Source organism: Chelonoidis abingdonii, chromosome 1 (genome assembly GCF_003597395.2).
Source record: "Chelonoidis abingdonii isolate Lonesome George chromosome 1, CheloAbing_2.0, whole genome shotgun sequence".
Taxonomy (NCBI): domain Eukaryota; kingdom Metazoa; phylum Chordata; order Testudines; family Testudinidae; genus Chelonoidis; species Chelonoidis abingdonii.
Window position 1 is genome coordinate 85,719,342 of NC_133769.1, and position 23,717 is coordinate 85,743,058.

Here is a 23,717-nt window from a genome sequence, read left to right on the forward strand (position 1 = left end):
TCCCTGGGTCAGGTCTTTTGGACTTGGGTCATCACATGTCAGTCAGGGCTGAAGGCTAGTTTACAAAGCCAAAAGTGAATTTCTTTATATCAAACATGAAAAAAAATATTTTCCCTTTATTGAGTACAACCAGTTTAACATCAAAACCAAAATGGAGTTATTGAGTTCAGATGTGCCCGTTCGCAGCTGCTACTCAGAAAAGACTATTTAAACTGACATTTAAGAGGCACTTAGTCTAATACATAGGCAAAAAGAATCTAACAAATATAAACAATGGGATTATTGTGTTTCTAAACAGTGCAGATTGCTCACATGCACTCTTTTTCTCTTGGGTTACTTCATAAAACTTATTTGCACAAGGTCTCAGTGCAAGTGTACAGCAGCCAGCTGTTAACGTTTCTAAGTATTCCTTCACAAGAGAGACTGCAGCGAGTTCTGCATAGTCATTACGACAGTTCCTGTCTTTCTGCCTGCTCTGCACTGGCAGACCCTTTGGCTCATGCAGAGCCACAGTGAGTTTGAAAGGACTCTGCACTAGCACAGGAGTCCACACATGGGGATCTGACTGCAGAATCAGGGTTACTCCTATTACTGTTGTTCATTTGTATTGGTGTAGCACCTGAAGGCACCAGTCAGGACTGCGGCCCCACTATACTAGGCACTTTACAAACTCGTAGTAAAATATAATTCCTGCCCTTAAATGCTTACAGTCTAATTATACAAATTAGGTCAGAATTCAGCTTCATAAAAAGTTTTTCAACGCAGATGAGTATCTACACTGAAGACAATTATGTCAATGAAATATATTTTAATAAGTGTTTTACTTTAAATAAGTTTTGGGGATTCAAATTGCCTTGTGTGCATGCACATGCAAGACATTATATATGTGTGTGTCTTCGGTCAGATCATGCACAGATAAACTCTGGGAGTACAAATAAATAGTATAAATATTGTTGGAAAATTTGCTTATTTCTTAGACATTTTTCCTGTCTGGATTTGTAAACAAAATAATATTTGAAAGCTACATTACAGGAGAAAAAAGTATTCAAATGCAAGACTCTCAGATCAGCCAATAAGCCATTCAGAAGCAAGGGAGTAACTTCATTCTTACCTCATCACATTTTGTAAATTTCAGCTGTTCTGATCTTCTTCCAGGGTGCCTTAGACTAGAGATTGATGGAGTATCTCATTCACAGAGGCTGTCATATCTAGGCAAAGAGAGTGAATTAATAAGTACTCTCCTAATGAGGCTCTCATTTTGCCCCATCTTATGCAGGTTGATCTGAGCAGGACATTTGTGGAATGAACTACTACCGAACTCAAGTAACGGTTGCAGTATCAGACCCTAAAGTATTATCTGCACATATATATATATATATATATATATATTACTCATTTCTGTGACATGATCTATTTTTCTTAGTGCAGTGTGAAAATAAAAGATTTTGTGGTCCCCTACAGCAGAGCCTCTGTGGAAAAGAGCGACATCACTGACCAAAGGGGTACTGATTATAGGTAGCTGCCGAGGGGTAAAATGTGCCGACTTATATAGAAGAATAAGTCTTGACAGTATCATTTTATAATGGCTGCTGTGGAAATTGATTTATGCTTGACTATTAAAATAGCTAGTCCCCAAAACAGGTTTAAATATTAATAGCAACACAGAAATTCACAACCACAATGTAATTGGTTATAGCCCAGAAAGCTAGTCAGACACAATGCACCTAATAACCGCATTTTTCTCCTCTCTTTTTAAACAGGTCACAGCTTTCCTTTCTCTGACTCTGAATCAGATTTTCCTCTGTGCTGAAGGCTAGGCATGTGAGTCTTACACTGTAGCTGTCTTGCACTTGTAAAAGAGAGAGCAGAAGCAGACCCTTGGGGTATGTAGATATTACAACAGCCACACAGGACACTTTCTGCATTTTAGAAAGCTCCTTAGTATTGGGTTAGGCAACAGTCCCAGGGGCATCTGATTTTTTTTTCCACATTGTCAGAAGCAAATGTGGAACTGATAAGAAACACCTGTGGAAATGGAAAGCCTTTGGAAACCAGGTTTTGTTTAGATGATGAAGAGATAACATCTAAAGGCATGTGCTGCCGGGCCAGATGCTCTTGAAGAGAGTGTCTGTTTAAAAAAAAAGTAGTAGTAAGTTTCAGGTAATCAGCTCTCTGTGCAAGGGAGGGTCCTAGAGGATCATAAGGCAACATTGGTGCAGTGTGCAAAACTGCACAAACCTGTATAGACTTACAGTTTGTCTTATAGTTTGTTCATCACTTATTATTTGGTTCCTAGAAAACATGATTCCATTCACATTTATATTGCATCTTGTAAATATTTTCTTGGAACTACTGCAGGACACTGCAAAACACAAATGCACATATTACCAGCTGAACATATGTAGCCAACATTTTCTCTCTCCTTGCAGCTCAGCATATCCCTTGTGTTTCTGTACACATAAACTTTCCTGCACTTTATATGTTGGGATTTTTTTGTTTTGTTCTAACTTTTACAAGTAAAACAAAATATTTCAAGCAATTCTGTTATACCATTTTTGTCTTATTTATTTAATGCATTTTTTTTATTTCTTTGTCCTGCACTAAGTACAAAAAACAAAAAGTAAATTATGCTTGAGTATTCCTTTGTGCAGCCTGGAATGGGAACAGTAATTAAATGATAAATACTGGAAAATGTATAGTATTATGTGGATTCAGTGGAAAAACATTATGATAACTCTGTACCATAACGTTCTGGCAGGAAATCAGCTGGAAAACTGTGGAAGACAGTGTGTGTTTGTTGGGTGGGGGGAGGAAGGAGATGGTGGTAGTAGGAATAAGGGATTCCTCTAATAATTTTGCCTGATTTTAAGCATGAGTAGTGACTTAACTTCAGTGGGACCATTCATATGCTTAAAGATAAGCAGGTGCTTAAAGTATTTTGCTGAATCATGTCTTTAATTAATACTGAGAGATTGTCACAAAATAAATACTGTCATGTACACACATTATAATACTGTTTAATATTAAAAGATGTAATATCCAGGTGAAACATTTGATGAGCCCTAATTTAACCTAATTTATAAAGTAAGATACTGAGAGAAAGTTGTGTGAAAATTTGTTTGTGCCAAGGTTTTCTTTGGTTTCAATCCGTGTTGATTTGCACCTCCCTGTTTAACTTTGAGATTGATTCTCAACTAAAAGTCCTTGCAGTCAAAGCTACTGAGTCATGCTCATTTGATAATCAAAATAATGGGAACTTGAAAATCTCCACTTTTTTTGACACAAAAACATAATCGGTCCCAGGTGTGCACAAAGGTTTCATGAATCTTAGTAATCTTTTTAAAATCCAAGTCTGAGTTCCAAGTTCATAATTTATCCTTCTGTCTATCTAGATATTTATATGGTTCTAATCACTGTACTGAGTGCTGCACAGACTTTAATAAATTCATCCTTTTCAACTTGTGAGGTTGGGAAGAATTACTAGCCACATTTTACAGATAGAGAATTAAGACATAAAGAACTTCATCTGGGAAAACCACTGTAGCTCAGTTGACTTTAGTGGAGCTATACCAATTCATACCATCTGACCATATGGACTAAAGAGATTAAGTAGCTTGCTTGAGAAGTCTGCGGTACATCTGGGGAAAGAACCAAGAGCTCGTAACACATAATCCAGTGTCTTAATTACAAGATTATCCTTCCTCTCAAAAACATTTGTGAGTACTGTCAGATTGGGCTAATGCTATTTTACTAACCTCTTATCAAAACAATCAGGTACCGGTAGTTATTTGGAATGAGTGAACTCAAAGGAGTTGGGGATTGATTTACACTGTTGACAAAATTGTCTCTCTACAATTACATTGTACTTCATCTTAAATTAAGCAGGTAGGCCGAAAATGTTATAAAATGCAGCAAAACTACTGTATTTGTAATCATGTTCTAAACAGAGACAAGATAAGAGAACGTAGTGGTTAATATGATACAAGAGAGATAAAAAAAGTTGCCAAGAGGGTGAATTAGGGACAAATTTTCAAAGGCTTCTCAATTCAACTTCTAAGTCCCCGAAAATGAGCTATGTCTGGATAGCTCTGTGCTCCGGTAAACAGCCGATTAAGTCATTAAAGTGGTGAACATTTTACTCAAATATGTCTTCATAAATGTACACATATGTGCTTCAGTGGCCAGTTTGGGAAGGAAAAAAAGGGAATCTGAGCATGCTTAGTGTTGCTGGATTTGTTAACTATTTTGTGATATTCCAGGCAACAGTGCAGAATTACAATGGTAATATGACACAATGGTATCAGTCAGAAGCAGAATTTCAGGAATCAATAGGAAAAACTGGAAATATATTTAAAACTCATTTTTGCAGTTGTTTCATTTCAATATCACATTACCTTTCCTTAACAAAAGACCTCATGTTGGTGGGATCTGAATAAACACCAACGGCGAAACACTCACTGACGAGTAAGAGACACTGCACAATTGCTGCTACCAAAGGGGAAGATATACACTTCAAACTAATTATGTTAAGAAAATTAAGGATCTGATTCTCTGTAACTTGAAGTCTTTCCATCAAGATTTAAGGACTTCAGTAACTCAGCCAGAGGGGTCTATTACAGGAGTGGGTGGATGAGGTTCTGTGACTGCGATGTGCAGGAGGGCAGCCTAGATGATCATCATGGTCCCATCTGGCCTTAAAGTCTATGAGTCTTTGAGAACAGGAGGGGGAAAAAATGCTCCATTTTGATATTTCAAATTATTTGAATGATGAATGAAAAATGCCATTCAAAAAATGAAGTTGCAAAGGATAAATTCATGAATGTTTATAAAGTTCTATCAACTATCTATTCTGTTTCCACAAAAATAAGTCAGTGTGTGTCACGTAAGATATTTGTAGGGGCTTGATGTTATTGTGCAGTGATTGCCATTTATTTATTTTCCCAGTATTTCTTTTCAAAACTCACTTTCAACCATGTCGTAATCTTTATTCTACATAGTAAAGGGGAACATTAAATGGCTCTCCAACAGGAAAAAGTGGAGGGAGTGCCCATTTCCAATCTGTTATTGTACAATGAAGCAACAGCTACAAGTAGTTTCTTAAATTATCTGCATAACTCAGCACCACCACCTGGTGTTTGTAAAAGAAGGTTCAGTTTCCCATATAAAGCATGTTCAGTCCCTACTGGTACAAATGCAAGGGGCAAATACTTATGTTAATGGATTAAAGCAAACAAACCAAAACAATAAAGGCAAAATCTCACAGAGGAAGCTCTGTCAGTTTCAATTTGCAGATTTTCTAATGAATTCTGCCTTTGGTTTGGGGGACGAAATTGTTCTGGTTTCCTCTGACAAAAGAAGCCAGGAGATCTCTGAGGAGCAGTGGTTCTCAAACTTTTGTACTGGTGACCCCTTTCACATAGCAAGCCTCTGAGTGTGACATCTCCCCCACCCCTTTATAAATTAAAAACATTTAATATATTTAACACCATGATAAATGCTGGAGGCAAAGCAGGGTTTGGGGTGGAGGCTGACAGCTCATGACCCCCCATGTAATAACCTCATGACCCCTTGAGGGGTCCCGACTCCCAATCTGAGAACCCCTGGGGTAGATCTTGGAGAGCCACAGGAAGCAAAGGTCATCTGTGCATCTGCTCCTTGCCTCCAATGTGCCACCTGGCCGCATCATCTCCTGCTGGCTCCTGGAAGAATGACTTTCCCCTGAACTCCCTTGGAAGGGAAAGAAGCACAAGTGAAAGCTGTCTCCACAAGGAGAATATGGAGGCACCCAGAAGGTCTCCCCAAACCTGCCCACTGCCTAAAATCCATAGAGCACCCCTGAAGGGGATCCCACTGCATTAGAGAAGGGGGGAGGATGGCACCAGAGAACATCCCTAGTCCATAGTATCCCTTCTGCACGTAGATGGAAAAGGGAAGATGGGGCCCGTTATCTTTAATTAATAAGAGGCCCTGTGTTGAAATGAATGGTTATAAGCCCTGATCTTCAGGACAAAGGAAACTATTTAGCACCTTTGCACTCACTGAATCCAAAGAGTGGCCAGAAGCTGGTTCATCTCCCCTTGTAAGTTTGCTCATCTTCAGGGCTGTGCACTGTGCTAAGTTACAGCCATGGGTAGGTAGCAGCTTCCAGGGAGTCACTTCCTACTCCAGGAGATGTGAACAATGGTGATGCAGAAGCTTGCTCTTCTCCACCAAAGTATTCCCCTATGACAGGGATGCCCCAGCTGATCATTTGGGTCAGCTTTGTGCCTTTGAAGCCATATATAGCAACCTTTATGCAGCTAGGGACCTAGTTTGTACAGGACAGAATAACAATTTTAAAATGGGTTACTCTTCAATAAGGGGTAAAATCAGCCTCCACAGAGGTCGCCACAGCAAGAGAAATGATGCAATTGCATTGCACATGGTGGGAGAGAGTAGACATGAGGAGGTGACCTGCAAGAGGGACATATCCCCTGTACAGCACTGAAGACAATTCTATAGAGGTGTCTATATGGCACAGGCAGTGGGCAGTAGGGCCTGGGCCAGGTGACATACATTTCTATTCAAGGAACACCGTCATAGGACCTAATCATATCATCCACACCATCAGAGGCTCATTCACCTCACATCTACCAATGTGATATATGCCATCATGTGCCAGCAATGCCCCTCTGCCATGTACAGTGCCCAAGCCGGATAGTATCTACACAAAAGAATAAATGGACACAAATCAGATGTCAAGAACTCTAACATTTCAAAACCAGTCTGAAAACACACAATTACAGACCTAAAAGTCACAATTCTTCAACCAAAAAAAACCTCCAAAACCAGACTCTGAGGAGAAACTGCAGAACTGGAATTAATTTGCAAACTGGACATCATTAAATTAGGCTTGAATAAAGACTGGGAGTGGCTGGGTCATTATACAAAGTAAAAACTATTTCCCCATGATAATTTTTCCCTACTGTTACTCACACCTTCTTGTCAACGATTTGAAATGGGCATCCTGATTATCACTGCAAAAGTTTTTTTTTTTCTCCTACTGCTAATAGCCCACCTTAACTGATTAGTCTCATTAGAGTTGGTATGGCAAGACCCATTTTTTCATGTTCTTTGTGTATATATATCTTCTTACTGTATTTTCCACTGCATGCATCCAATGAAGTGGGTTTTAGCCCACGAAAACATATGCTCAAATAAATGTGTTAGTCTCTAAGGTGCCACAAGTACTCCTAGTTCTTTTTGCTGATACAGAATAACACAACTACCACTCAGAAACCTATACATTTCTATGCAGATACTCCAGTCCCCCACTTTCATAGCAGAGATGCATTGGACCTGTGGAGAGGTAGTTCAGCCTTTGGGATGAAGTAGCCCCTAGGGGGAGGGGAAGAAAGGCTTTGCAGTTACTCTGTTGCTTTGAAGAGGGAAGGGGATGGATTGTTATCTCTCTCTCTCTCTCACACACACACACACACACACACACTCCCCCCTACCTTTCTCCAAAGAGACCCAAAGCCCAGCCTGTTACTCAGACTAAATGCTATGTCACTAGTACGGCCATGAAAGATTGAAGGCTCAGACCTAAAGCGAGAACAAGATCCCCTAAAATGACATGGATGGAAAACTGGGTCCTAAATTTACTTCCAAGTTTCTGTATGCTCTAAATGTGTGCAGGAAAGTGCAGGAAAATTTCTTGCTATGCCCATTACTGGATTTCTGTGGTGAAAAGACCATGACATTATTTAGAGAATAGATATCATGCATATTATGAATCCTTTTAAGGTCATAACGTGGCATTGCTTGGGTTACATGTATATTTTAATCTGGTTATGTTTCTGTCCAGGATTTTTTTAAAAAATACATTCTTTAATCTGCAAATACATATTACCAACCAGGGTAAATGTGCATGGGTTATTAGTTGGATGGATAACATTTTAAAAAATAAAATCCAAAATTATTATTATTTTTAATTTTAGAAGCCTTACAGACAATGTGAACTTGGTAACTATTTTAAAATGTTATGGCTAAATACTTTTAAATCATTCAGTTGTCTTCTTATATCCCTGCCTCTGCTACTGCTGTCTTGATTGAATAGGCCAGAAAGCAAAGGTTAATCTCCACTCTGACATTCCTTCTAAAAGAAATTCCACTGTCTTCTTCCCACACGCATGTAATGTACATATTTAATAAGAGTGAGCCACCCTCCCAAGCACGTGAATGTGTGCACATCAATATTACTGGGACAGATCTGGTTGGTCTCTAAACAGACAAGACAAAGATGGCTCTCAATGCTGTGACTGCTACAGAAAGAATCTATCAGTATAGAGTGAATATGATTATGGAAGAGGAAGAGACTATAATGTGATAAGTAGCTGGCACGGAACCTCTGATAGACCATTGTGAGTTAAAGCTAAGTGGTGAAGACTGATAGGCCTTTTACTGCTCCAGCAGCTATGTGGATTATTTTATTATTTGAAAGATCAATTCAAATGAGATTTACTAGTTTAAAAAATGCCTCTTTCTTCACTAAAGACATGCTGGTTGTGTTAAGCATTAACTCTTTCAGAGATTTCGATAAATATTTAGATACTGCAGTGAGCAAATTCTTTGCCAATTTTAGCTTTCCAGTTTAATAATGCCTATGGACCTGAGAGAATGCTGCATTATGAAATCCATTGCCCAACAAAAGAGTGTAAGGGCCAGAATGCAACCCTGCCTAATGCCAGATATCGATTTAAAAGACGCTGACATCTGATTCCCCAGACGAGCATAGACTGTGGTTCCATTATATAGCTCTCTAATCATGTCCAGCAGAGTGGTAGGGACACCTATGCCTTTAAGGCCTTCCACAACGTGTCATGGTCTACTGAATCAAATGCAGCCTTAAGATCAACATACACTATGTGCAGGGGCTTCCTGAACTCATGATGTATCTCTCGACAACCAGTGGAGGGCCAAAATGGAATCTAATGTGGACCTGTTCCTCATAAAGCCTGACTGTGAAGGACAACACTTCTGATGTAGCAAAGGCTCCAGGCATGCCAGGAAAACATGTGCAAACACCTTCCCTGGAATGAAGATCAATGTGATCAGCCTGTAGCTCTTAGCTCTTAGCTTGACAAAGCTGGAAGCTTTCCACACAAAATGTCAATGTCATATATTGGGCATAAAGCGGAATGACTTCATCTGTAATGGATATGTTTATGGTCACTTGGGTGTAAAGACTACTGAGGCCATTGTCCGAGGCAGTGCCTTATGCTTTTCAGTCATGTCACAAGGATGCTACAAGACGTTCCAGCGAACGCTGTTCTCTGGGTGGCTTGTAACATCCAGGATAAAATTCCACCAACCAAGGGGTGGAGGTGGCCCAGAGGCAGGGTCCCTATTATATGGGTTCATCAAGTCTGTTCCGATGTTGGACTCTCAGGCCATCAAGCCTTTGCAGTTGTGCAGGAATGGACCAAATGGCAAATGATTGCTATGGCCGATTGTCTGGCTAATCGTTGAAGAAGAAGAAGAAAAAGAAGAGAAATTTAATCATGTTACAAAAAGCCTTTTTCTTAATGCCCTTATTAGTAATCTGATTGTGGCTGAAATCAAGCTTTTCCAGCTCCTATAGTTCAATGAAGACATCATGGGAATCACTGATATTTTATTGGCTTCCAAGTATCATTCCTTAAGGGTGTGAGGAGATTTGCAGAAACACTGCTCACTTGACTGAAGCTCATCTTGATTATGCACAAAGGTTTTGAAGAGTGTAATGCCCCGGAAATGGATTTACTGATTAGTCTGTTACTGTCTAGGATAAGTATCTTCAAGTTGTTGCATCTAGCCAAAGTTTGCTCTGACATTTGGCTGATGCCACTGTTGTTTACCCTTAGTTTTACAAGGATAATTGGCAGATTGGTTATTATAATCAGTGTATGCTTTTTTGCATACTTTCAAGGGCTCCTTCTATTGTTCCATGATTGAAATTGAGCTTGTTGATATTCAGGACCAAGAACTCCAGTGACAAATATTCACCCAGTTAGTCCAAATGGATAAAATCTGTCACGTTATTTATGAAATATATGTCATTAAAGGAGAGTCCATATAGGATTTTAGAGAATCCTTTCTCTGAGCACAGGGCCACTCTGAAAAAGTAATACAGCCAAATGAGAGAGTATGTCAAAAGTTGTAGTGAAGAAAGTCTTTCAAAAAATATCAGTGGCCACATTGTAAACCTCTCATTCTCATTGACGAACAGCTGCTCACTTTGACTTGAATTGTTTCTATTTATTAAAGTAATTGCTTACCATTGGGAGTATGGAGGTCACAATCTAGCCCTCATTTGCTATATTATAATGTTAGTTTAGATTTAATATACAAATTATTTTCAAAAGCAAATGTTCTTTTTACACAGCCTCTCTTCTATGTAGTCCATAATTTCTTTTTATTTTTAAGTTTCTTCTTTCTGTGTGAATCTATGTAATATATGCTGATACCTATCAGTGTAGTATTTGAGCATCTGTACATTATTACATCCTTTTGTGTATGTTGAAAAAATCATTATTCATGATTTGTTTTTGGTAACCGCATGAGGGTATCGCATAATTACATAGGAATTCTATTATAACATGGCATTAATTGATGTCCACTTGTTATCGAGTACCCATTAGTTGCTCATAAATTTCCATTGTATTGAAGTAATAGGTATCCTTACATAATATACGAAAATTACTTTTAAACTGTTTATTTAAGGGATGTACTAGATGTATCTGACTGCTTTATCTGCTGTATGCTGTTTCAGAACTGTTGTTTTCTCCTGCAAACTGGTGTCTTCCCTTGTGTAGCAAGCATATTCCAGGGGGCAATAATGATCTTCAAAAAATAGGTTAATAAGCTGATTAGGAGTCTTTGTTTCTATCTGGTGATTCCTAGAGCTGTCCTCACTGCTGAACAAGTCCAGAGGTTAAGACTTAGACCTTGTGTGGGAAAAGTGAAAGGCAGCGCAGAAGCTGCAGTAGTAGTGAGGTTTCCCATACCTGCTGAAATCACTGAGTCAGGTTAAGTGGTAGAACCTCATAGCAGAGGGACGGGTGGTACCAGAGAGCAGTGATGGAGAGACTGTGGTAGCAGAGAGTGGCAGCAGCAGAATGGTGGACAGTGATGGCGGAGAGACAGCGGCAGCTGACAGCCAGTTGCAGAGGCAGCAGCAGCAGAGACATTGCTCACTGCTCTGCCCGATGGGTAGAAGGTGAATGCTGGGAAAGCCCCTCTGAACTCTGCACTAACCAAGGACAGCCAACGGTAAGTGCGGTGCAGCAGATGATTTGTTAAAGGGACTTTCCCACCGCTATTTGGGAAGCTGAGGCAAAGGGCACTGCCCAGTGTGCTGTGGAGTTGGGTTTACTTATGGTTGCAGGCGTTTCAGTGTGGTTGTGGTGTTTTCCCAAATTAATACTTGGTTCCCTTTCCCTTTCAGTGAAAGTTCTTATTTGTTATAAACAGCCTCCGTGCTTAGGAGAGGGGAAATATTGCCTCTTACAGGCACCTGGGCTGGTGTTAAATTTTCCCAGATTACGGTGGAGGGGCTCAATCCAGTTTTGTTTTGTACTGTTAAGAGGAACCACTAGATATTGAACGCAGTCCTTGTTGCTGCCAACTCCACCAGCCAGAAGGGTTACATTTAAAAAGAAAATGGTTAGAAACCCAAGATATTGAAAGGTTAAACTTACAAGAGACAAAAACTTTTTGGAAGTATAGAAATTCATATCCTCCTTATCCATACATAAAAATGAGCTTCATTTTATTAGTGACCATAATGGCTCAGCCCCCTCCCCGCCCATGCACACACACTCTGTATGCGAACACCCTGATCCTGCAAGTCATGGAGAGCTTTGCTCGGGCTCCTAGTAGCAGGATTTTGTTTGTTTCATCTTCACTGCAAGAATGAATGCAGGGGATGATCAGGCCCAAGCAGGGCCGGCACTTCCATTTAGGCGACCTAGGCAGTCACCTAGGGCACCAGGATTTGGGAGGGTGGCATTTTGCCGACCTCAGCAGCAATTCGGGGCGGGGGGTCCTTCTGCGCTCTGGGTCGTCAGCGACAATTCTCTGGTGGGTCCTTCACTCGCTCCGGGACCTGCCGCCGAAGTGCCCCGAAGACCGGGAGCGTGGAAGGCCCACCCCCCAGCAGCAGAATTGCTACCAACGACCAGAAGTGCGGAAGGACCCCCGCCTAGGGCACCAAAAACCCTGGTGCCACTCCTGGACCCAAGTATGTATCGCAAAGCAAGTCTTCACTGAAGATATGAAAAACAGACCTACCTTTTTAAAAAAAACTAAACAAAAAGCAGAGTTAACTTACACTAATGATGAAGAAGTAGACAGGCATACCCTTATTATGTCTGGAGGACATTGGGTTGCCTTTTATGTGCAATTTTATGTCAGGGAGTTTCCCACTGATATTCAACAGAATCTGGATGTTTATGTTAAGAGGGGGAGGATGGTGTTGTGGCTAAAGCACAGGAGTAGGAATCAGATGGTCTGTATTCTGTTCCCAGCTCTGACAGGGGCTGTCTGTGTGACCTTGTACTAATTGCCCAAGCTGCAGCCCTGCAGCTGGATCCACACAAGTGGATTCTGATGCCAGCCCAGTCATACTAATATCATTGGGACTGCACAGGTGCAAAAGTCACTAGTGTTCCAGCTGGATCCAACTGCAGGATCAAACCCCATGTCAGTTGGTGACTTGGTTTCCCTGTCTGTAAAACTGAGATAGGATAACAATTTGCCTAATTCACAGGGTATGTGGAGAGTTAATTAATATTGATAAAACTGTTTTGAGATACTGGAATGGAAGGTGTTATTGAAGTGCAAAGTATTGTGATTATTATCTGCAGATATGTTGCAATTTCATAAACATCTTTAGACAAATTGTCATTGCCATGTCTCTGCAAAAATAAAGATTTTGACTGAGTGAATGAAATAATTGAAAAATAATTATATTTTCTGCTTAAATTGTTTTGATTTCAGTCAGTTAAACTTAAAATTATCCTACTGAATGCTTAAAATACAAAGGATTGCCTCTAGGGTTTATATTATTATTATTTTGCTGTGTATTACTTTTTAGTCATTCCTACACTGGCTGCTGCTGTTTACACATTATAAGTTTCAGCATGTTCCTCAGCTTTGATTCCATTATACACTGTAGGCTAAATTTTTGTGTTATTACTGCTATTATTTTTTGGATGTGTCTGCCAAAAATGTCCACCTGGAAAAGATAATCACTTTGGGATATCATTAAATACTTTGTGAGGATTAAAATGGAATTAACAGAGATCAGTAAAGAGGCACCTTTCAGTCAGTTTGAATAGTTTAACACTACACCACCATTATTCTGTATGCCTCAACAGCCAACTGTCCCCCACAAAATATTCCTAATAATATACACAAAGGTTAGCAGAAATAAAAACTTAGCTATTATAAACTAACTAAATAATTTAAAAATAAGTCTCATATCACTCTTGTATTTTATCAGCACAATATAGTGAAACAACTGAGTAAAGTAGTCTCAGATATGGACTATGGTAATAAACTGGTAACTGAAAAGAGTATCTATAGACATTGGTTACCATTAAAAAGTCTATATTTACCATGCAATTTCTCCATACACAACAGAGGTGAGTTAGCAGCAGTTCTTAAGCAGTGATCTGCAAACTATTGTTGATCTGTGCAGCATGTTCTGGTCAGATGATGCTGATTCCACTTCTTTCCTCACAGATGTTGCTGCAAGGACCCACTCCCTTGTTTCAGTAAAGACCCTGTAACTTTGCAGAAGCTGGTGTTAAAGAGGCATATGGCTGGAAACCATCAGGGCCTCCTGCAAACGTAAGAACAGACCATAGCCACAAGTGAGACCTCATGACTCTAGTTCTTCTGGGTGCTGTAGTGTTTCAACAAGATACTTCATTAGAGAGTGGTGGAGAAAGGAAGTGCAGTGGACAGAAAGAAGAGTCAACGGGAAGAAAAGGAATTCTGCAGAAGTAGAATTAAAGGCCATTTCCCTCTTGTGAAGTTCCTAGTGGGCCACATGTGCATGCGATCTTGAGATGAAAAAATCAAAGGAAACTGGTGAAAAGAAAACTAATTTAAACTTATCAACTATACCTATGTTAAATTCATTCAGGATGTTGTAGTTGTCACAAACATAGTTTGGGGTTGTGTTGGGGACACTGCAATGGGAAGTGGTCGACATCTTCCCCCCTCATTAGAAGTGTGGCCCACAGTCAAAGTATGAAACACTGATACAACGGCTTTTCTCAGGGCTGGTTGATACTTTTCTGACCAAACTGTTTTTCAGCAAAAAATTGGATTTTTGACAGAGCACATTTTTTTTTTTTTTGGTTCATGGAAAAAAAATGATTTTTTTTGTTCAAAAATCAAATGCCTAAAAACCTAGATATTCTGAATGAAAAATTTCCTAACTTTTGAGTGCTTGACTCTGCATCCTTAATAATCTTGTAATGTAGTTTTTTTAATGTACTTATGTAGTATGGTAGGACAGTTGCTGCACGTTCTGAGGAAGATCTGTGGCCCCTGCAGTGGCACCAAGGGGATTTAAAGATGCCTCAAGGAAACAGCTGATGATTGCCTTAAGGTAGATCTACTCTGGAGCTGTAGGTGTAATTTCCAGCTCGAGTAGATGTACCTACGCCAGCTCTGAGCCAGTTAGCCTGCTAAAAATAGAAGTGTAGCTGCAGCAGCTCGAGTGTGATCCTGTCTGAAATGCTAGATAGGTACTTGAGTGGCTAGCCTCTCCAGACCCTTGCACAGCTGCAGCCATAGTTCTATTTTTAGGACAGTATTTGATCAGAGCTAGCACAGGTGTATTTACCTGAGCTGGAAATTACAACTCCAGCTCCAGTGTAGAAATACCCTAAAAGTAGGGGTATAGCCAGCCCTACAGCTCCCTGTTCTGGCTCCCTTTCCCTAGTGTACGGGGCATTACAGGAGAGGCTTTGGGTATGACAGGGAGCAATGCGTTCCAATCAGTATTGCCAGTTATATTATTTCTGTATTTGGCAATGGTGTGATTACTGCTGGATTTCTGTTGGTGAGAAAAACAAGCTTTCAAGCATACTCAGAGCTCTTCTTCAGGTCTGTGAAACTTACTTATGGAAGTAAGTTGGCTGTCATGTCTTGGATGATTGGAAGGCAGCAGTATGGGTAGAAGTAGAACTTAAGTAAGTATTCAGTGTAAGCTCAAAAGCTTGTCTCTCTCACCAACAGAAGCTGGTCCAGTAACAGATATTACCTCACTTCCCTTGTCTTTCTGTTATTTGGATCTGGCACTAGGACTCCCAAGGAACTTAAAGCTAGAGCAAATATTTGAGGGACATTGGCTGGATGAATAGGTTGGATATGGCTTTTACTAAGGCAGAGTTCTCAAAATGGGGCGCAGAGCACAGGATACATTGTGGGGGTGAGCTGCTTTAGGAAAAAAAATCTTACTGTGCACATTTTACCCACAGCAAAGGGTAGCTACCAAACAAGCAAGGCTGATTCCTCTAGACATACCAGGTCTTCAGAGGGCACTGTGCATTTTGACAGATTTCTGTTAAGCTTGCATAGCATTATACAAAGTGATTGCCATCTATATGTTAATCCATGTGCTCTGTCACAGTGTGCGCGTTTAATTGCAAACATTGACCACAATAGCGATTTTGCTTTTGATCTTATTACAATGGATGGTTGGCGCATTCATGCAACAGAAAAAAAAAAAAACAACTCAGGTAAAAACCAAAGAAGCCAAAACCGATTCAAGTGAAGCACACCGCCACATATATCAGTACAACTACTTCTGTGACGAGGCAGGGAGGGGGCGTAAATTACTACAGACACAAAAAGGGGGTCATGCGATCAAATAAGTTTGAGAACCACTGTACGAAGGTGTATGGTTTTCCCAGTGCCCATGGTAAAGCATCAGCCTATAAAAAATATTTATTGTCGTTATAAACCTATTCTGTAGCGCCAACTGCATGTTAAATCTTAGGACTCAGAATAATTTGTCATTAATATTTAGTGTTTGTACTGTAACAGTTACTGTGCTGGCTGCGTGTGTATGGCACATCTACAGACAATCCCTACTGGGGGAGGACAGGGTCTCCCAGAAAGAAAGGATACTACTCTCAAGAAGTTGTGGGTGCAGTGGGTGTGCTTCCTTCCTGGAAAGAAATCAAAACTGTTCTCGTCAGCCATAGCAGCAGCAAGTGGGCAGCTGCCTCTATACCCTCTTCCAATAATAAATTATAATAAATACGTTGTATTGTTGACTGAACTCGTACTTATGTCATCATTCTAGGAACTCTGCCTGGTGTGCTCACCCACCAGTAAAAAGACTGTGAGATCACACAACAGTATCATTGCCTTCCACTACAATGTCAGAGCAACTCAAGTGTGTTGGATGATGTCACTGTGCAGCGGGTGGCCTACCACAACTGAGAGAGAGTCCCTGATAGGTCAAATGGTAGAGCAGGCAGGGTTACGTTTTCAGGACAGAAGATTATTATTTCTGTTCCGTGCTAACATCTGTGAAGTCTGTGCAGTCACAGAATTGTTAGAAGAGGAACATGGTTACCTTCAGAATCCAAATCTCAGTGTACTCAAAACAACCTAGTTCTCCACCTCTCTCGTGATCCCTCCGTCTTGCCACCCAACAGCAGTCTCTAGCAACTCTCCCAGGGGTAACCAGACTAGACCTACATTCCCCAAAGATGGGCCATGTGTCAACTGGTAGTGTATGTCTGGGGCATCAAGGAAGGATTCAGTTAGTTGGGGAACAGAGACTCATCCCAAGCCCCAGACCGCCTGTCCTTATAAAACCCATTTTCCAAACCCTTACTATACAACTTGTAGTATTGTCATTTAATGAAAAGTTCCCTATGTTCTAAGGGTTTATACAAATGCAATGGCACAGTAACACTGAAAAGAAATGCTTTTCTTTTTAAAAGTGGATTCAAAATTTCCATCCTGCCTACCAACAAGACAGAATTGTATTGTAATTTGTCATTGCTGTAAACTTCCCTAAACTATGAAAAAATTCAAGTTTCCAAAAAGGACATGCTGTTTCCATATATTGGGTGAGTTTTCAAACATGGGGCTATACCTTCTTGAGGTTTTATCTGAAGTCCCAGAAAAATAAAGTCTCAGCAAATATCTATCTTCCCGGTGGGAGGGAGCATTCTCTTCATATGTCTTGTTACCAGTTTTTACTATATACAGGGTAAAGACTTCAGTTTTCCTCTACATATTTTTACAGTTTCAAGGTCTTCACTCCCATCCCAAAGGATATGCACAATAGTGAGTCTCATGATCTCCACCCAAGCCTGCATACCATTACAAAACTGTCTTTCTGACATATCATTTTTGATAGCCTGTTGCCAGCTGAAGTTCATCTTAGACACACTGAGTGCCTTATTTTCCTTTTAAATCATAGAATCACTGAATCACCGAAATGTAGGGCTGGAGGGGAGCTCGAAAGGTCAGCTAGTCCAGCCTCCTTCTCTGAGGCAGGATTAGCTATAACTAGATCTATCCTTACATGCCCTCTTCCTATTCTTTTCCACTGCTGCTGATGCCCACACCTTCTTTCCTGTCTCTCAGACTCTCATGCTGAGAATAATCTTTGACTCCACTTCTCCCATGCATCCAGTGGGTCGACAAACATTATTGCTTCTCTCTCTCTCTCCAGTTCAAAGATCTGACTCTTACTCTAAGTCTTAGCAGGCAGAATATTCATCCACATTCTGACATCTCTGATGTTACCAATTGTAACTTCCTCCTTTCTGATTTCCATGGTACCTAGAGCTGAGTGGGAAATGTTTTTTTATTTTGTTTTTTGCTTTTTTTCCAATCCTGTAAGAACTTTTCAGATTTATAAACTTGTTCCTATCCCAAATCAGGACTAAAAACAAAATCTAGTATTTTTCCACAAAATAATAATCATAAAAAACTTCGGATTTGCCAGTGTGAATGTTTTGATTATTTTGAATAGTTTCCTTTCAATTTTTTTATTTTTTCTAACTTTTTAAAACCATAAATTAACTTACATTTCTAGAAAGTCATTCCGAATTGAAAAATATCACAATGGGATATTTTGACAATTTCAGTTTTGTCCCCCTCAAACATGTGTTCACGTGGAGATTAGTCAAAAACTACTTGCATAGTTTCAGCTCTGACAAATTGGCAGTTTCTGGCAAAAATGGTTCATTGAAAAATTCCTGATCAGTTCCATTTTTAGCATAGCGTTGCCTTCCAATCACCCAAACACTAAAGCCCAAATCATTATCTTTGCCTGTTAAACAGCCCATGTCACCGCACCACTGCTGCTACTACCACCACCACCATTCTGCCATTCTATTGGCTTCACCTTGCTCACTCACTGTAATAAGCTAAACTTCTTGTCCTCACATTCAAGGCCTGCATGCCTCAGCCCTGATCCACATCTCAGATCTTGTTCCATCAGTTACCTTTGCTCCATTATTGATGCTAGCGTCAAAGTCGAGTCAAGTGAATCATTGGGTTGTGTTTTTTGTTTTTGGTTTGTTTTGTTTTCTTTTGTTTTGTTTGATTCAGTGGATGATCCAACCCTGCCAGTCCTCAAGAATCGAAACTGAATTCTCAATAAAACAAAAAGTGAACAAAATTTCATTTAGGCCAAAAAAAAAAAAGTGATCATTTAAAAACGACATTTTCTAAACAATGTGTTCTGAACTAACAATGTTGTCAAAAATGTCAGTTCAAAATGACATTGCTTTTTTAAAATGTTGTTGAGAAATGTTAAGGAAGTTTGGACATCCCCCCTGTGCACCAGGTTTCCCCCACCCCCCTACAAATAGCTGTGGTGCCCTGAAAAATGTAAATTTACTATTTTCCAAAAAAGCTCCTTTCAGTTTCTTCTCCCACTCCCCTTTCATGCCCTTTTCCATTCTTCCCTTATATATGGAGCAATAGCTCAATAAAAGCACATAGCACAAAAATAAAAAATGTCTGGCTTGGAGAAGGAACTGTGTGTGACATATGCTACTTTCATAGTTTAACACATTGTTAGATGTTCAGATCTCACTGTACTGGAAAGGTCTTAATGACCTGAACAGACTGTATGTCTGTGTCCTAGAGTGTAGGGTCTGTCTTTCTATCTTGATCTCAAAGCCCAGAAGATACTGCCAGCATCTAACAAATAATAACCATGACTATCTGCTCAACGTAGTCCCCAGTTTGTTTATCAGTCACAAATCAAACACAGTTTCGTATGATTGTCAATTTGAGTGTCATTTTGTCAGTGCCAGTTTGAGTATCTACTCAAGAGGAAGAGAAGTCTGTTGGAATGCTGGCAGCAAGTGTATTGTGGGTCATGTGTCAGGTGCACAGGAGCAATGCAGTTTGGATGTTTGCACAGAGGCCTGCTCACGTGCTGCCTGTGGTCACTTAGGGCTAAAGTCATCAGGGCTAGAGTCAACAAAATGTAGGTGCCATGGGAACTTTACTAGTGGAAACTTAGGGTGTGCCTACACCACATCTGGGAGCAAGCCTCCCAGCCCGGGTTAACAGCCCGATGCTAGTGGGACTTGTACTAATGCACTAAAAATAGTTGTGCAGGTGCTGCAACTCATGTTGGAGCTTAGGTTCACTTGCTTGGGGGGGGAGGGGGGCAGTACTTGAAAGGCCAAGCTCCAGCCCAAGTTGCAGCCATCTACACAGCTCTTTTTAGAATGCTAGTGCGAGCCCCACTAATAAGTCTGTCAACCCAGGAATGGAGGTTCCCCTCCCTGATGCAGTGTAGACATACCCACAAGTGCCTAGAGACGTTAGGCACCTACAGGGTTAGGTGACAGCTGAGTGGTGTTTTTGTGAATGCCATTACCACCTAAATGTTGGACTATGCCACCTAAAGTGGCAGTTAGGTACCCAAGTACCTTTTGTGAATCTTGCCCTTACTTTTCCATTTTCATGGGCATAAGATTCATACAATCCTGTACATCTGTCCACATGAATATACAGCACTCAGAAAAGCCTATTATAAGTCTACTCCAGATCTCTCTCTCTCTCTTTTTCTTCTGTTTTTTGAGTGGGATATTACCTGATATAGGACAGAATGTTAGATTCATATTGAAATGAGCTGTTTGTGATAGAACAGATTGGGAGGAAAGTCAGGTGGAGACTAATAGCCACGCTACATGGCTTTTCCATGTGCTTGCTGGTTGCTCTGCTGAGTTTGTTTTCAATTCAAAACCTGAAATACCTTGGAAAGCTCAAAGTGGTGTCTGCAGAATTCTCCCACAGTTGTGCAGCAGCTGTCAGTATGTTACACGTGCATATGCATGCTCACGCCAGGGGAGGATTGTGCCAGGTGTGTGTGAGTGAGCTTAATGGGAGGCATCTGGGGAAGGTTTGCTAATCTTCTCCAGGTTGGATGGAAACTATGTAGGAATCAGATTAGGCGTGAGCGATCTGTGCTTGGTGGGGAAAACGGTCAGAGCAGTAAGTGACCTCTCAAAAGTGTCCCTTTTTGTTGGCTTATATGGAGGAAAATTAGGGTCTACTTCAGCACATTTTTTATTGATTTCTGGCACTAGAGAGACTTGTTTCTTCTTTTTAAGGAAATAATTATAGTTTAGGTCCAGAAGATCATTTGGGTACTTTTGGGAAGGAAGGACTAATTTTGGGCATATATGTGCTACAGCAATAGGTGACTCAAATAAGAAGGTAGGCATTTTCAAATGGCAACTGAAAGTATTAGCCTCTTGAATAGACAGACATCTCTATGTGTGAGACTGATGTCTGTATACCAAGACAAGCTTATGGACATAGGGAAGTTGTGGAATCATTGGAGGTTTTTAAGAACAGGTTAGACAAACACATGTCAGTGATGATCTAGGTATACTTGGTCCTGCACCAGTGCAGGGGACTGGACTAGATGACCTCTTGAAGTCACTTCCAGACCTGTATTTCCATGTTTAATTTAAACTGTCAAGTCAGCTGAGACTTGATTAGTTTAGCCCTGCTTGGCGGTGGTGCTTGGAGAGAGATGCTATAAGCCCGGTAACTAGGTTGTTACAAAATTTAATGGCTTTCTTCCTGCTTATGCCCTCCCAAGGCCACCTGGGGGATGGGGGGGCAAGTGGGGCAATTTGTCCCAGGCGCTCACAAGAGTTTTTCGGGGTCCCTGGAGTGGGGTCCTTCACTCGCTCCGGGACCCGCCACCAAAGTGCCCCAAATACCTGCAGTGTGGGGGGGTCCTTCCTCCCTGGGACCAGCTGCCAAAATGCCAGGTCTTTGGCTGCAATTCAGCAGTGGGGGGTCCTTCCACTCTGGGATCTGCCACCAAAGTACCCTGAAGACCTGCAGCGGGAGGTCCTTCCACCCCGGGACCTGCCACTGAAGATCCCAGGCTCCCTGAATCCTCTGGGTGGCCCTGTGCCATCCCTCGTCCCTTGTAAATGAACAGACTCATAAAACCACTCCAGAGAGAGTGCTAGGTTCAATGTCTCTGCAGCAGACTTCCGTGCCAGTACACAGAGTGTGGAGGAAGGGCATAAAGAAGGGCTTGGCAAGCATGCAGATTGCATCCAGCACAATATCATGCTCTGTCTGAGCCTGTGCAACCACTGCTGCAGTGAAGATGCTGTCTGAAAGCTCTCCGGTAAAATTCCCATCTGTCCTATCAAGAAATATCAGTCACTAGCTAACTACAGGGATCCAATATTCTATATACAACTTAAGTCCTTAGCTGTAGTAATGATAGTTATATCCTCTATAAGCCAACCATTAGAAAGTGAAAGTCATCTTTGCTTGAGAAGCTTCCATGTTCCCAGTTGGTGTTCTATTTCCATAAAGGAAAATACATTGCATGCGTACTTATTAACACTATATTACATGACCTAAGCTTGGCTGCCACAGTTGTGTGTTGCTGGGTTTAATTTTAAAGTTATTTTCTACACTTGAGAGATTGAGCCTGATATTACTGAGATTCAGGTTAGAGATGGAGGGACCTAATTTAAATTCCACTAGCAAGCAAACTGAAAATAGGTTACAATGTTAATGTAATGTAATTTTGAGGACTAGCTTAGGCAACTGTGCATATTTCATTTTGGGCTAGAACAACCTTGCTGAAAACGAACAAATAAAATCAGGGGGTTGTGCATTCCTCAGTAATCTTATAGCAGGTGAAGGGCAGGACCAGACATTTTTCTCCATTTCTGAGATGACCACTAATAGTCCATTTAAAAACTTCAACTCCTAACATCACTGGCAGTAGTGCATCACACACTGTAAGGGAAATTAGCCAAAATGAGGTGTAGGGGGTGATAAATAGACTTATAAAGGAAACATACTAATATGGTAACATGGATTATTGTCAATGAGGAATAGGTGAAGGTTGGGGATGGGCAGGAGGTTAGGTACAAAGAGCGTATGGGAGAAGAAATTAAGAGGAAAGGGGGGGAGAAAGAGAGAAAATGTGAAAGAACCAAATAAAAATGTAAATATCCATGTGACATCCTATAGTACCCTCATCCTTCCACCTCCATTTCTTCCCCAACCCTTTTCCATGGTACATACTTGTAAACTGTAAGGACATTGTGCAGGGAATGTATTTTCCTTTTGATGCAGATTTTGGTCACTATTTTAATGATACATGTAAAATATTGGGGGGGTTTATAGTAGGGCATTATTTTTGTCTTTGAGGAGAAGAATCCACCAGCAAATAGTGCGGAGGGAACACTAGCCAGTTACCCTTTCACCTTGTTTTTCCTTTTCCTCCCTGACACCACACCCCCACAAGTTAATACTAGTATGGATAGCAAATGTGAGGACCCGTCCCTAAGTGATGTTGCTGCCATTAACAGAGGAAGGAATAGACAGGACAAGCAATAATGAACAGAAGCTGCTGCACCTACAGAAGGGCAACATGGCAGCAAAAAGACTCATTGAACTAAGAGCAAATTCAGAAAACCCAGTGCCACATATCTGTGATGTACCACCATGTGGAGCATGGCTGAGAGCTACAAGCCATCAGTGCAGCGAGGCAGCAATTAGAAGGAAATTCAGCCAATAAAATATATATAGTTATATCAAAGTTTTCTTAGCCAGGAAGGACTAGCCTGAAAAGTTACCATAGTGGCATCACAATGAAAAATTCTCTTTTCCAAGGCTGAAGTCAAAGGGTTTTTTGTTTTTGTTTTTTTTTCGGGGGGGGGTTCTGTTTCAGGTCAATTTATTCTCCAGAGCACGAAGGAGGAAAACTTCAAAAAGACTAGTTCTTTGATTTCACCATTGTAATGCAATACGGGTCAGGCTTACTATCCTTATTCATTCTCGGTACTTAGTGAGCTGCCCCTTTAAAAACCAAAGGACAATACCCCATGAATAAGAGTAGAAAGGATGAGCTCTAAAATAAATACATTGGCCTGCAAAGGCTGTTTTAATCTTTCTTTCTTTCTTTCTTTCTTTGTATTTCAGCCAAACATTTTTATTTTTGAGCTGTCCGTGTGCCAGGGCAAAGGCTGGTGGGTTGTCATGCATTGTATGCCACATATAAGGTCCTTGCTGAGTACCTCAGAAAGGAACATAGACAACATTCATGACACTCGAGGGAGGGATATACAGAGACTTGGCTCTAGATTTAATATAAATTACCTCTATTAGTCATATATTATGAAAGGGCCAAATCC

General features: G+C 40.7%; 1 long non-coding RNA gene across 1 annotated transcript; it reads left to right on the forward strand.

Moving 5' to 3' along the window:
* Positions 1-429: 429 nt before the first annotated feature.
* On the forward strand, positions 430-15,199 carry LOC116816156 (uncharacterized). Its single transcript, XR_004371646.2, has 3 exons — positions 430-578; positions 1,761-1,821; positions 13,768-15,199. It is a non-coding gene; the product is annotated as an uncharacterized LOC116816156 (long non-coding RNA).
* The last annotated feature ends 8,518 nt before the right edge of the window (positions 15,200-23,717 follow it).